Here is a 14,945-nt window from a genome sequence, read left to right as displayed (position 1 = left end):
TTTTGCGCGGCAAGTCGTACGCAGGGTATTTGTTATCATCGATTGCGTACGGCAACATTCCACAACACAAATCAAAATGCTCCGTGTCCATGTTGACCGTCCAAGTTAACAGATACGTAAGTAATCGTCTTAACCCTCTCCCCATATCCCGACAGTAAGAAAAAAAACTCACTTCAGTACGTGTTTCCAAACAGTTCACATTCTTGCCACTACTGGCGTTACCGTACGTATCGGTAAGTAATCTTCAGAATGAACGCCGTACTTGCTAGGCAACTTCTCTCGCATTTAGGTAATACGCCTCTGCGGAAGTGTAGGAAGATTGAATTCTCTAGGCTCATCGGCTAGCCACATGACGACATACAGCGAGCCATGACACATTTTGAACTGAACACCCAGTATATTTCGTACTGTTCTAGGATGTTTAACTGTGAACTTTTTGGTGTGATGTGTAAAATTTCCATATCTAGCTGCAAAAATAATCGCAAACTGTGACTTTGTGTTCAGTGACTTAAAATTAATGGTTTTTAAATTAAATTTATACGAAAACCGTCCACGCTATGGAAATACGCCACAGGAATAAATGATTCTTTATTGGATTTTCTATCGATATGGATAAAAATCACCATCCTACTCGCATAGTTACCGAATAAGAGGGTGTTAAACATTTCAGATAAAACTTTTTTTCTGACTATTACACTTTTACTAAGTCACACTACTTTCGACCAATAAAACGGTACGAAAGAACGTCTTTCAACCAATCATGGCTGCTTATCGCACATTTTTATCGCGTTCCTAGCATTTGTTTAATTTTATCGTGTCCCTAGCATTTGTTTATATTTATCACTATCCTAGCATTTGTTTCTTTGTTTACCAACATTTCAAACTGCACTGATCTGGACGTCAAAAAACAGAAAATTACAAACCACTCCAGTCGATTCACATCATTTCCAAATATGACTCGCATTTTGGCATTCAAAAACAAGAATTAATAAAGATCACTGGTCATATATGAAGAGCACCATTCGGAAATCCTGAATAAGTTGAGGGATACACCATGTACACCAACGAGTTCACTTCTTTTACGCACACGTCCAATATAACATCAACTGAACCACCAACCACTAAAACAATCAAATATGAAAATTGTACTTTCAATAATTGTTTCTTTTAAAATTATCCATGCTTATTTTTTATTTCATCATCGTTAATTAAAACGTGTCTTGTTTATTTCATCATCCCTAATTAAAACTTTTCTAACACTTGTTTATATTATTTAGGTTATGTTTGTTATAGCTTCTGCTATATGATATTATGGATAGTCACGTATCAGAGATTGTTTAATACTAAGATTTATTGAAAATCATCTGTCAAGTGACGTTGATTGCTTGGGATCCGGATGATTGAAATGGTACGCAAATGTTTTAATAAAAATGAAACTGAATCAACAAAGCCTTCTTGACTAGTAACCGCCCACAGAGTTCAATGATGATTCCATAGTTGGCACAACTGATACCAGTAACAAGAAAACATCATCATAAAACACTAATGCCATCTAGCGTAATGTAGAGATGGTACAATAATACATTTCAAGACAGTTGTATTTTCGCAAGCCAATTAATATTTTATTGTATTGGAGTACTTCGTTACTTCTAATCTTTATGTACTTTCTTCTAATCGTGTAATAGTCAATTAAATCCCACTCGAGTTTTGATTTTCTCTAGATAAATCAAAATCTCTAGTGAGATTACTGTTGAGAAAACTATGAACTTTCCACCAATACGGTATTGCACTTTTTTGTTACAAATATGAGCTATTCACTCTCAAAATCTGCAGGGTTATTTCACTTCCACCCTGTTTGCTTTTTTTTCTCCTGTCAATTGGCAGAAAGAATGACGAGTAGTGAAAGAATGGAAGCTATAATAGTGCATTAAGCCTACGTAAAATAATCGTCAATGAATATTATTAGAATACAAAGAAAAAATAGGAAGCGGGAACCACCTACGTGCTGTGTAGGCCGTGTAAAATAAATTAATGGTAACAATTTTTACCGGCTGACTGGCGGCGTAGCCCTAGGCCCGCGTACAGCCAACAACTTAGCGATACTGCCGAGGCTCTGCTCCGGTTGTTTCCCGTATCATTCATTCTGCCAATCCGTTGTTTCTGTGGCATAATTATAGAGGAAGCAAAATAACCTTACATCTCATATCGAGTCGTTTACAACATACAGTATGTATAAAATGTCTGAAATCAATGTGCCCATTGTTTCTCGTCTGACACAATGTGCTGTAACTAAGAACTGGTCATCAGGTAGAAATAATTGGTTATGTTGGACGAGTGGCTACCACCCAAAGGCAATTAGCTGTTGAATTTAACATGGATAACCCAGGACGATCTCCCAACACTGAATGTACTGATTGTGTGACGGACGTTTGTCCTGCAACGTTCATGTTAAATTCAGCAGCAGCTGCTTCGGGTCATGCGATCTTCGGTCCACAATTTCAGATGCCTCAGACAAACCCTACAAAATCACGTCATACCACAGTTAAGTTAAAAATGACCGCTTATGATCATCATACTACTTTTTAAAGAACCGCAAAAAGTGAATTACTACTTTCATATATAAAGAAACAAAAAGTTCAGCTTCAGAATATTCACAAAACAATGTTCTAAAAACTTTCAAAAAAATTTAACAATTTGGGTACATAAAAAGAATAGCCAACTTATATAGAAGACCAGCCGTGGCGAGAACGTGACTCGTGAGACATTGTGCCTCGCAGTGATAACTGTGCTTTTCGCTTGCTTCTAACCTCCGCCAACCCCCACCCTCTCACTCACTGGAGTCAAACTCCGTTCCATTTATATTTGTCTCTGACCTGCTAGTGGCATATGTCTCTCTCGAAACCATGTACGAAAGTTCCAAGTAGGATGGGAGGACGCATTTTTTTGCTATCAATATGATGAGAATATTAAATGTATGATTTGTTCGCAAGTATTACGAGGAAAACGGTTGTATAACATAAAACGGCATTATACATGTTACTGATGAAACATTACAAGGTTAAGTGTTATTGTTGTTATCATTATCATCATCATCATCATCATCATATCTGTACGTCGACCTTTTTCAGCAGATGTACGAATAATGCGGTTAGCTCTTCAATTTGAACTCACTGATTTACTATGTGATGTTAAATGAAAGCTAGATGTAAGGACTTGACAAATGTTGAACTTTCAAATCTTTGCCAAAAAATAAATATCCGAAGCTTCGTTCTTTCGCTTGCTCTGTTGAAGCCATGTTCGCTACAACTTACGTTTGTGAAAAATTATTTTCAACAATTAAAATAGTAAAAACCAAATTTAGATCACGACTGACAGACAAATACCTTCGTGATCAACTACGACTGGCAGTAAGTGACATAATTCCTGATTTTGAAACTTTATCGCAGAGACATTCTGAAGACAGTTAATTTTAGGTTGTGATATTGTTAATTTCTTTCTTCGTTACACGTACTAAACATTAGTTTGTAGCCTTGTACTGTATAAAATTAAGGAAAATGAAAATCCGTTAATAAGTCAGACAGTTGCTTCACTTCCCCTTCGGGTGTCCGCCTCCCTCCATAGGTGCTATGCACGTTGCAGGTTACACAGTGGCTCGGCGCACGACTACATTTTCGCCACCGCTGTAGCAGACTATCAAACAGCTCGGTGATCGCGAGGACCAGATGAGGAGCTCTGGGTCGAGTGCCCGTGGGTCCGAGGGTTTTCATTGTAGTGATTGGGCACGAAAACCCAGGCACTCGCACTCACCTGGTCTTTCTCCCACACCCAGCATTTCGAACGCTTCATTTTCATATTGATTATCTCGCATTAATTAATTTTTAGTCTCGGAACAAGTAAGCTAGGGCGGGTGCGCCGGTTTTTCGCGCCCAATTCTGTACTTGTGGCGCAGAAGATTGCCAGCGGTCCCTATCCTGTGCAAGATTAATCCAGTCTCTATCATCATATCCCACCTCCGTCAAGTCCATTTTAATATTATCCCCCCATCTACGTCTCGGCCTCCCCAAAGACATCTTAACTCATAACTCAGAAAAATTTTACTGCTATTTAGGGAGGAATCACAGTGCCAACAGAACATATTTATGTGCTGGAACATATTAATATACCTTAGAAATGATACAGTGCCTTAAAATTGCACAATGGGAAATTTTGTATTTAATGCCACCAAACTGTGCGTAAGGAAATAATTTATATATTTCCTTTTACCCAAATCAAATTATTACTTTAGAGCTCTGTGTCCTTTTACACACGTGGATTTAACAAATTTCTAACAGGGATATCTCTTGTTTCCTTATATCCAACTAAAGAACACGCTTTCAGGATTATAACGGTATAAATATATAACCCATTTTGGTCAAATTTTGACATTCCTCTTTACCCGAAGACCACGGAATTGTTCGTATGCATCTGAAGTCTCACTAGTGTAACATGTAGTTAATCGGCGATGTATGCAATGCAGGAGGGAAAGGAATTGGCCACCCTACCCCATTATCTCCTGGCCTAGTTGTCTCATAATTGGTGCCTTCTTGGTGACACTTGTGAGGTTCAGACTTGTCTTCGGACAGTTGACTAAACAACAACTAATACTACTACAACCTGCCTGTACACTATCTGCTTCTTGAACTTGTAATCCAACTCGAGGACATATTTACTAGCTATATGAACTGCTGCTTTCAAATGGCCTGTTTATATGAGTGAGAAATATGACATGACTTTAGTTATAACTGGACTTCGAAGTTCAGACCCCAGTCGGAGAGATACAGGTTAACAGATAGCAGAGTATGGAGAGAGGAGGGGGAACAGGCTAGGACTTGTTTACTTTTTCCATCTATCGCAAGGGTGGCGAAAATGTAATCGTGCGCCGAGCCACTGTGTAACCTGCAACGTGCATAGCACCTATGGAGGGAGGCGGACACCCGAAGGGGAAGTGAAGCAACTGTCTGACTTATTAACGGATTTTCATTTTCCTTAATTTTATACAGTACAAGGCTACAAACTAATGTTTAGTACGTGTAACGAAGAAAGAAATGAACAAGAAAACATAGGACACAATATCACAACCTAAAATTGTCTTGAGAATGTCTCTGCGACAAAGTTTCAAAATCAGGAATTATGTCACTTACTGCCAGTCGTAGTTGATCACGAAGGTATTTGTCTGTCAGTCGTGATCTAAATTTGGTTTTTACTATTTTAATTGTTGAAAATAATTTTTCACAGACGTAAGTTGTAGCGAACATGGCTTCAACGGAGCAAGGGAAAGAACGAAGCTTCGGATATTTATTTTTTGGCAAAGATTTGAAAGTTAAAAATTTGTCAAGTCCTTACATCTAGCTTTCATTTGACATCACATTGTAAATCAGTGAGTTCAAATTGAAGAGCTAACCGCATTATTCGTACATCTCTGCTGAAAAAGGGTCGACGTACAGAGATGATGATGATGATGATGATGATGATGATGATGATGATAACACTTAACCTTTTAATGTTTCATCAGTAACATGTAGTATAATGCCGTTTTATGTTATACAACCGTTTTCCTCGTAATACTTGTGAACAAATCATACATTTAATATTCTCATTATATTGACAGCAAAAAAATGCGTCCTCCCATCCTGCTTGAAACTTTCGTAGATTAGAAGCAAGCAAAATGCACAGCTATCACAGCGAGCCACAATGTCTCGCGAGTCACGTTGTCGCCACGGCTGATCTATCGGATCTATCCACTGCGCTGTCTGTCTGCCACTCGTTGGAAGTTTCGCACGTGCTGGCACTGAAGCTGGACAGTTTGGACAACGTGAAGACATTGCGATGTGAAAAACAATTTATTTGGAACAAATTTTAAAATTATTAAATTCCTCCCATAAGATAAAACCTTACAAGTAGAAACAAGTATATTTTATTTGAAAAGCAAAATGAGTCACAACTGTAGACAGAAAATACAGCCTTAATAATTATGGACTAAAATTTGTAATGCCATGATTCTTAAGTAGGCGTACCTGTACCCATACTAAAAATTATAACGTATAAATCTAAATTAGTGATTGGAGCTACTTAGAATGTGTGATTAAAATTAGAGTGAATATATTGTATTTAATATACTCTATAATTTAAATAAATATCTTGTAAATTTGTGACACCGGTACTTCCTTTTAATTCCTCCGGTTCTCTGCTTACTCTATTTTGTTATCAATTTAACCTACAAACCTTCCTTTCTAACTTCATCATCGTCGTCATCATCTTTTTCTTCTTCTTCTAAATATGAATTTAGGCCATTGATGACCCGTTTTGGTTACACTTAGACCGGGTCCAGAAGACGTTTTAGTGGTGTCCATGTCGTCGTCATCCCCGAGGGTAATTTTCTAAGTTCTTACTAATATTAAATTCTTACTAAATACAATACTTGAATTATTCTCATTTTAACAACATAATATTATCTTAGTTCCTTCGTACTCTGCTCAGTTGTCCCCCCGAACATGAGTTTTACTTATAGCCTTAGGGGGTTAGGTTTACATATTATCTTCAAAGGGCTAATATTCATAGACATCCTTAGCGCAGGCTTCCGGTGGATGATCAGCGAACTAACGTTTTTCGGATTCATAAATTAGTGTTAGCGACATGATATGATATGGATCCTGTACAAGTAATCAAATGCATAGCACCCTAAATGTTTTATCTAAATGTTCTTTCTTTTATAGTAATCTTACTATTCTCAGACAAGTCTATTTCTGTGGTCTAGATCTTATAATTACTGTACCTAAGACGTTGATAAAGCGTCGTAAAATAACCTACTTACAGAAATAATTACTGTTATTGTGTCGCTTCGTTGTAATTTATGTGCAATTACAAATGGTGTGTCTTCCGATATTCTGATAAAAATTATCGCTATTATTATTGCTATTACTACAACTACTGCTCCTATTATTATAGAATGTGCCTTTGTAAATAGTATTGCCCTGTATAACTATTATTTGCCTAAGAAAAATATTACGTTTCTTACACCCGACAGACGATAACACAATATACAGCAGCCGTGGCGAAAATGTGATCGTGCGCCGAGCCACTGTGTAACCTGCAACGTGCATAGCACCTATGGAGGGAGGCGGACACCCGAAGGGGAAGTGAAGCAACTGTCTGACTTATTAACAGATTTTCATTTTCCTTACGTCAAGCACTTAAATATAATTTTATACAGTGTAAGGCTACAAACTAATGTTTAGTACGTGTAACGAAGAAAGAAATGAACAATATCACAACCTAAAATTAACTGTCTTCAGAATGTCTCTGCGACAGAGTTTCGAAATCAGGAATTATGTCACTTACTGCCAGTCGTAGTTGATCACGAAGGTATTTGTCTGTCAGTCGTGATCTAAATTTCGTTTTTACTGTTTTCATTGTTGAAAATAATTTTTCACAAACGTAAGTTGTAGCGAACATGGCTTCAACAGAGCAAGCGAAAGAAACGAAGCTTCGGATATTTATTTTTTGGTAAAGATTTGAAAAGTTCAACATTTGTCAAGTCCTTACATCTAGCTTTCATTTAACATCACATTGTAAATCTGTGAATTTAAATGAAAGATCTAGCCGCATTATTCGTACATCTGCTGAAAAAAGATCGACGTACAGAGATAATAATAATGATAATAATAATAATAATAATAATAATAATAATAATAATAGTAGTAATAATAATAATAACCAGGGGAAGGATTTATATGTAAATACATATTTACTTATAAAGCTAATATAATTTATATTTTGCATTATCTTTATGTTTCACAATGTGTAGGGTTGAAAAATCCTACTTTTATTTTCCATATTTTTCCATATTTTAGAGTTTAGTACATATTTTCGTTAATTTCCATATATTTTCCATATTTCATATAAAACAGTCCATATTATATTAGGTTTAACAATAAAACAAAACAAAATTCCATTAACTTTTAAAAATACATTTCAACAATAGAGATTTAAACACATGTTCAGTAATCCCTTTAACATCAGAGTTATTTGAAAATTAGCAGTCCTATCAACAATGGGAAAGTAAGTTACAAAACTGTATTAATTTAATTTAAAATTTTTAACAGACTTCAGTTGTGCAGCTCAACAGTTAAATGCCAGTCAGAGTACACATAGGTTCAGTTTTGTAAATCATACTATAAAGACGGTAAATATGCCAAAAGTACGTCATTCAGTCAATTTAAAATCAAAACTAACAAGTTACATTTCAGAATTTAAAGAAGATGGTTTATCAACTGACAATAAAATATTATTTTGTAATTTGTGTCAGTGTGCAGTATCATCTACACAAAAGTTCCTGGTGCAACAACACATTACAACTAGTAAACATCAGGCCAACAAACAACTAAATTCCAAGCAGAGACAATTGTTTTTAACACAACCAACAACATCGAATGTAAGATCTGAGTTTAACATCGACCTGTGCCGTTCTCTCATCTCTGCTGATATTCCTCTCTACAAACTAAAGAATAAGGTCTTCAGGGAATTCCTTGAAAAATATACTCAACATACAATCCCGGATGAGTCAACACTTAGGAAGACGTATGCTCCATCCATCTACGATGAGACAATACAGAAGATAAGAGATGAAATTAAAGATAGTTCAATTTGGGTTTCCATTGATGAGACTCCCGACAAAGAAGGTAGACTTGTTGGTAATGTAGTTATCGGTTTGTTAAGTGAACAATATTCTGAACGAATTCTTTTACATTGTGATGTTCTAGAAAAGTGCAATAACAAAACTATAGTTAAACTGTTCAACGAAGCTATGGGTATCCTGTGGCCAAAGGGTATTATGTACGATAATGTGTTATTCTTTATTAGCGATGCTGCCCCTTATATGGTCAAAGCTGGACAAGCATTATCTGTTGTATATCCTAAATTGACTCATTTTACTTGTGTGGCGCATGCATTTCATCGTGTGGCAGAAGTGGTCAGAGACAATTTCCCTAAAGTAGATTTGTTGATTTCATCAGTGAAAAAAGTATTTCTCAAAGCTCCCAGTAGAGTTAACGTGTTGAAAGAAATGTACCCTGAAATTCCATTGCCACCAAAGCCAATTTTAACTAGATGGGGTACATGGCTAGAAGCAGTTGAATATTATGCCGAACATATAGACTCTATTAACAATGTTCTCCTTGCATTGGACTCTGAAGATGCAGTCTCAATTGATACTGCGAAAACAGTTACCTGTGACATAAGTGTGAAGAATGACTTAGCTCACATTCAGCATACATTTTCATGCATCATAAAAACGCTCAAAAGTCTCCAAAATAGGCACCTTTCACTATCTGAAAGTTTTGAAATTATAAATAGTACTGTGGAACAACTGAATCGTGGTAGAGGTAAAGTTGCAGATGCAGTAAGAGCTAAGGTGGACACTGTACTTTCAAAAAACCCTGGATATGAAGAACTACAAAAGGTTGTTGCTGTGATGAGTGGTGAATCAACAGTGAAGATTAACTTGGACTTATCCCCAGCAGACATTGTGAAATTGAATTATGTACCAGTTACTTCTTGTGACGTCGAACGCTCTTTTAGTCAGTATAAATCTATCCTCAGAGACAATAGAAGAAGATTCACTTTTCAGCACTTGAAAGAAATGTTTGTAACCTATTGTTATGGTAACAGACAATAAAAATTGTGTTTTGTTGAAACTACATTGGAAGATAAGGTACGTCCATTATATTTTTTGTTTAGTTTGATTAAAATGTACCAATATTTAACGTACATAGTCATTTTTTTATAATTTTAAGTCCATATTTAATTCCATATTTTGGTAAAAATCCATATTTAATTCCATATTTTGGTAAAAATAACTACATATATATTTACATATTTCATATATTTTTAGTCCATATAAATCCGTTCCCTGATAATAACACTTAATCTTTTAATGTTTCATCAGTAACATGTAGTATAATGTCGTTTTATGTTATACAACCGTTTTCCTCGTAATACTTGTGAACAAATCATACATTTAATATTCTCATCATATTACGACCAAAAAATGTGTCCTCCCATCCTACTCGAAACTTTCGTTTTTGTAGAGGTACATGGTTTCGAGAGAGACATTGCGACGTTACGACACTCGCAGGTCAGAGACAAATACAGGGACATCATTTTATTTTTACTAACATTTTTAATATTAACCTGGCTATACCTCCGGATCAACGCCGTTTGCTACTCCCTTCCACGCCTGGAATTCGATGATACTGGCGTACTATACAAACAAATCACTTTACTAGTTATAGGAGGGAAGAAAAGTAGTTCATCCATTTACGTAAACTAGGAAATACCGCGATTTTGAGTTTGATCATTTTCATTAGGATTTGTTTGAAAAAAATACAGTATAGTATTAACAATGAGTGTTTTTATTCATGAACTGAGCTGTCCATGTGGACGTATTCATTATGCAGTGTATATTACTGTATACTGTCTAAAGCACATTAGCGTACAATATAGAGAATGAAGTTAAATTGAAAAATAATCATAATATGTATATTTAAACACATTTTTTTAATGGTGGCCGTTCATTTCGATACAGGCTTCACTTGTAATGTGCATATTATCACACTATAGACTATTGTACCTAATTCCAATTACCAGTTTAATCCTTCGTACCAGTAACTCATGTTGAAATAATTCTGTACCTACTCTATAAAAGAGTACCTTACGTACTGTAAATTCAATCTTCACTTCTGCCCGATCAGAAAAGATAAAATTACTCAGACATGCTATCTACTGTCCGTCCAAGTGCTTATGTCATAGGGTCGTAGAAAGGGAGGAAATCACGTGACAGTTAATTACTTAACGATGCCCTTTTATTTAAGTTATTTTAAACAATTGTATGGGCATAATATTACGTAGACGTCCAATTCCTAACAGAAATTAATGTTCTCAGAAAAGAGCTAAGACAGCCCGGTCACTAGCTTTTACTGAAAGGCGAATAGAAGCGGGTGGGGGAAACCGGGATGCGACGTAGGGAAATGGACGACAGTACCTGTGAGAAAATGATTCAATATTGAAAGCTCTTTCGTCACTGGAAAACGCGAACATATTTTTGGAACATACTGTTTACTATGACTGTATATGCGGTCTTGGATCTGTATGGAGGACGGTTGAACTCATTAGTTGAAGGGGTGGGAGTGAAGTACATTCAAAAACTCAGGTACAATAAAAATTGATGTAAAAATAAAATGATGTCCCTGTATAAACGGAACGGAGTTTGACTGCAGTAAGTGAGAGGGTGGGAGTTGTGGTAGTAGGAAGCAAGAGAAATACACAGCTATCATTGCGAGCCACAATGTGCTCGTGAGTCACATTTTCACCACGGCTGGTATACAGCATTCCGACCAACTTAATATTTACGTTTGTCCTTCAGACGAAATTTAATTTCTTTCCTTGCTAGTATTGCAGAAGTCCCATCTGACATGATCTGTGTATGAGAGGGAGGGCTAGATACTCGGCAGCTGCTTTGTAAGCACACACAGAATAACACAGCGACTTCGAAGTCTACTTATTAAACTCTTTCAGTGAAGGAAATTCGGTGGGATACGTAGACTACTTTTTGTTCAATTTCTATTACCTATTGCTTCTTCCGACCTAAAACGAAACTAGTTTGAGGCGATATTAGCAGACCGTTTACACCTAGCTCAATTCGATTCTAACGATAAAATCTGAGTAAATAAAATATTTTCCTTCCTATTTTACGCAGACCTAGGGCTGTCGGAAGCAAGGTTAAAAATGTTTCGTTAAAAAGTGAAGTTGTTTATAAAGTTGTCAGTAATCAAATAAGTTCGCAACCTATACTGTGATTTGTTATACTTGCTTAGATATCAGAACCTGCCTCATGCACTGGAATCGAGTATTTATTCTGTTGGGTATTACGAAGTTGCAGTTCACTCTGGCTTCCTTCCTCATCATGTTTGTGTGCGATCAGCTTATTTTGGTTTCTCAATTAGGCCTACTTTACACGCGTGGTGAGCTCACAATACAATTTGTTACTGAAGAAGGAACCAAATGATTTCGTTGCGCGTCATCTTGGAGGAGGTTCAGCAGGAGGAGAGATGGCGTCGTCTTTACATAGGTGCATAACACACTACTGGGTGTTCAGTTCAAAATGTGTCTTGGCTCGCTGTATGCCGTCATGTGGCTAGTTGATGAGCCTAGAGAATTCAATCTTCCTACACTTCCGCAGCTCATGTGTATAACCTAAGAGGCAGAGAAGTTGCCTAGCAAGTACGGCGTTCATTCTGAAGAGTACGTACCGATACGTACGATAACGCCGGTAGTGGCAGGAATGTGAACTGTTTGGAAATACGTACTGTCGGGATATGGGGAGAGGGTTAACACGATTACTTACGTATTTGTTGACATTAACTTCGACGTCAACATGGACACGGAGCATTTGATTTGTGTTGTGGAATGTTACCGTACGCAACCGATGATAACAAATACCCTGCGTACGACTTGCCGGCGCAAAACACAGTTCGAAAGAGGTTATGGTAGCACACAGACCGTTCAGACCGCCATCTGTTGCTACGACGTTCAAGTTACACCGTACACGTTCTCAAGTTCAGATTGAAGAACGCCTTAAATAATAGGCAACTTCTCTAACATATCAGCTGAAACTCGCTTCAAATCGGTGACCCAACAACAGTGACGTCATGACACACTTTGAAATGAACACCCAGTATGTGGGAATGCCGTGTCATTTGCAAAGGAAACTTGTATCAGTGCAGAAAATACATCTGATATGGCAACAAAGTCAACCCACAGAATCATTTCAGCCACTTGCATATGACTGCACTGCTGATATATGCTATTCCGCGAAGAGACCAATCGCTTTGAATTTTACGACAAAAAAGATTTGAGCTAAGTGGAACGTGTAGCACGACAGAGACTACCTAGCAGCAGAATGGGCTGCACTTTCGAAGTGAGCATAAAAACTGTCAGTATTAAGTTTTTGTCCTACTAAGGTGGTGCATATAAAGTCTTAATCTGATTGATTTAGATTCGTGACGGAGGATGAATGGATTTATAAGTAGCTTTCGCAGTGATCAAGTGATCACATCGTGTCTTTGGAGTAGTGAGCTACAATTTTGAAATTACTTTTACTTAAGTACCGGGTACGTTTTGGAATAAAATAATGCTATACGTGTAGTATATAACTGACGGTGAAACTTTCTTTTGTCCCAGTCACTAATAAATAAATAAAAAATACCTTGAGTGCCTTGTATTTATAGTACTGATTAGTAGAAATTCATGTGATCACTAGGAGAGCTGTAAGCCCGCCCTAAATACGTACCTTACTTATATACGAAAATCATAGTGCTTGAACGAAGAATACCGCCATATTTCTTTAATGTAACAGTGGGTTTCAGTGTTGCCAACATAGTAATAATACTACACACCTAATGAAACGTAACCTAACCTTTCTCATAATATTACACACCTAATCAAACCTAACCTAACCTGTCACATAATACACACCTAATTAAACGTAACCTAACCTGTCACATAATACACACCTAATCCAACCTAACCTAACCTGTCACATAATACACACCTAATCAAACCTAACCTAACCTGTCACATAAGACTACACACCTGTAGTAACATTCCTCACATTTAGTATCATATCGTTTTCATGTATTTCCGGCTCTGCCAGTCGTGTCGGTTTCCATCTAGTGGATCGTACTAATATTACTAATTCGAAGAAGCAATGACGAATTTCATAACAATTATATTTTACATGTTTCGTGATATACAAAATGTATTTCTTTAATGTAACAGTGGGTTTCAGTGTTGCCAACATAGTGATAATACTACAAATCAAACCAAACCTAACCTTTCTCATAATACTACACATATAATAAAACCTAAACTAACCTGTCGCATAATACACACCTAATCAAACCTAACCTGTCACATAATACACACCTAATCAAACCTAACCTAACCTGTCACATAATACACACCTAATCAAACATAACCTAACCTGTCACATAATACACACCTAATCAAACCTAACCTAACCTGTCACATAATACACACCTAATCAAACCTAATCTAACCTGTCACATAAGACTACACACCTGTAGTAACATACCTCATATTTACTATCATTTCGTTTTCATGTATTTCCGGCTCTGCCAGTCGTGTCGGTTTCTGTCTAGTGGATCGTACTAATACTACTAATTCGAAGAAGCAATGGCGACTTTCACAATAATTACATTTTACATGTTTCGTGATATACAAAATGTGTTACTGTAGTGATAATTCTATATATACAATAAGATTTGAAATGTATTGTGGTTGTGATAAAAGTATTGAAAATAGGTTTATAGCGCCACATTGGCAGTGATAAAAGTGTGCAATATTCGTTCCGTGGCTGGTGAAGGCTTTCGATTGACCTGACAGTGAAGAAAGGAGAATAGCAAGATACAACTTTACTGTCACGTAGCAGCCCCTAGTCCTACTTCCATGTAAACAGAATTGACATTAATCAACTACTCACCTTTGTAGACCGCATCAACTCTGGCCAGTATAAAGATGATTCAAGGTGTCTTCAATTGGTACCACATGGTGGCTGCAAACAGCATACATAAACTCTACGTCCTAAATAGTTCATTTGTCCATGTTGATCGTCTCGTACAAGTCCTTCTTGTTCAATAGATTTCAAAATCACTTTCTTTAGTGTGGCACGTATTCACTTAGTCTGTTTCTATTTCCATAAGTTTCTGAACTGTTTTTGTGTTGTAGGCCTAGTTTTATTTAGCATCTAATTTACGTAAACATTTTCCTTACATTTAGGATTTGTGAATCTGATACGAACACTACCGCACTATTTCACTTCACCCAAACTC

The 14,945-nt window shown here is 36.7% G+C and overlaps 1 protein-coding gene across 1 annotated transcript in view; it reads right to left on the bottom strand.

Annotated features, from left to right (window-relative positions):
* The window catches only part of pdm3 (pou domain motif 3), a 1,106,201-nt gene extending 1,091,482 nt beyond the window's left edge, over nucleotides 1–14,719 (bottom strand). Inside the window, exon 1 of the mRNA XM_069842807.1 lies at nucleotides 14,597–14,719. The gene's annotated coding sequence lies outside the window, so the exon portion shown is untranslated. The remainder of the gene's footprint in view (nucleotides 1–14,596) is intronic.
* Nucleotides 14,720–14,945: the final 226 nt, after the last annotated feature.

This window comes from Periplaneta americana, chromosome 13, assembly GCF_040183065.1.
Source record: "Periplaneta americana isolate PAMFEO1 chromosome 13, P.americana_PAMFEO1_priV1, whole genome shotgun sequence".
Classification (NCBI taxonomy): Eukaryota; Metazoa; Arthropoda; class Insecta; order Blattodea; family Blattidae; genus Periplaneta; species Periplaneta americana.
Note: the sequence above shows the minus strand (reverse complement) of the source record. Positions and strands in the feature narration are given on the sequence as shown.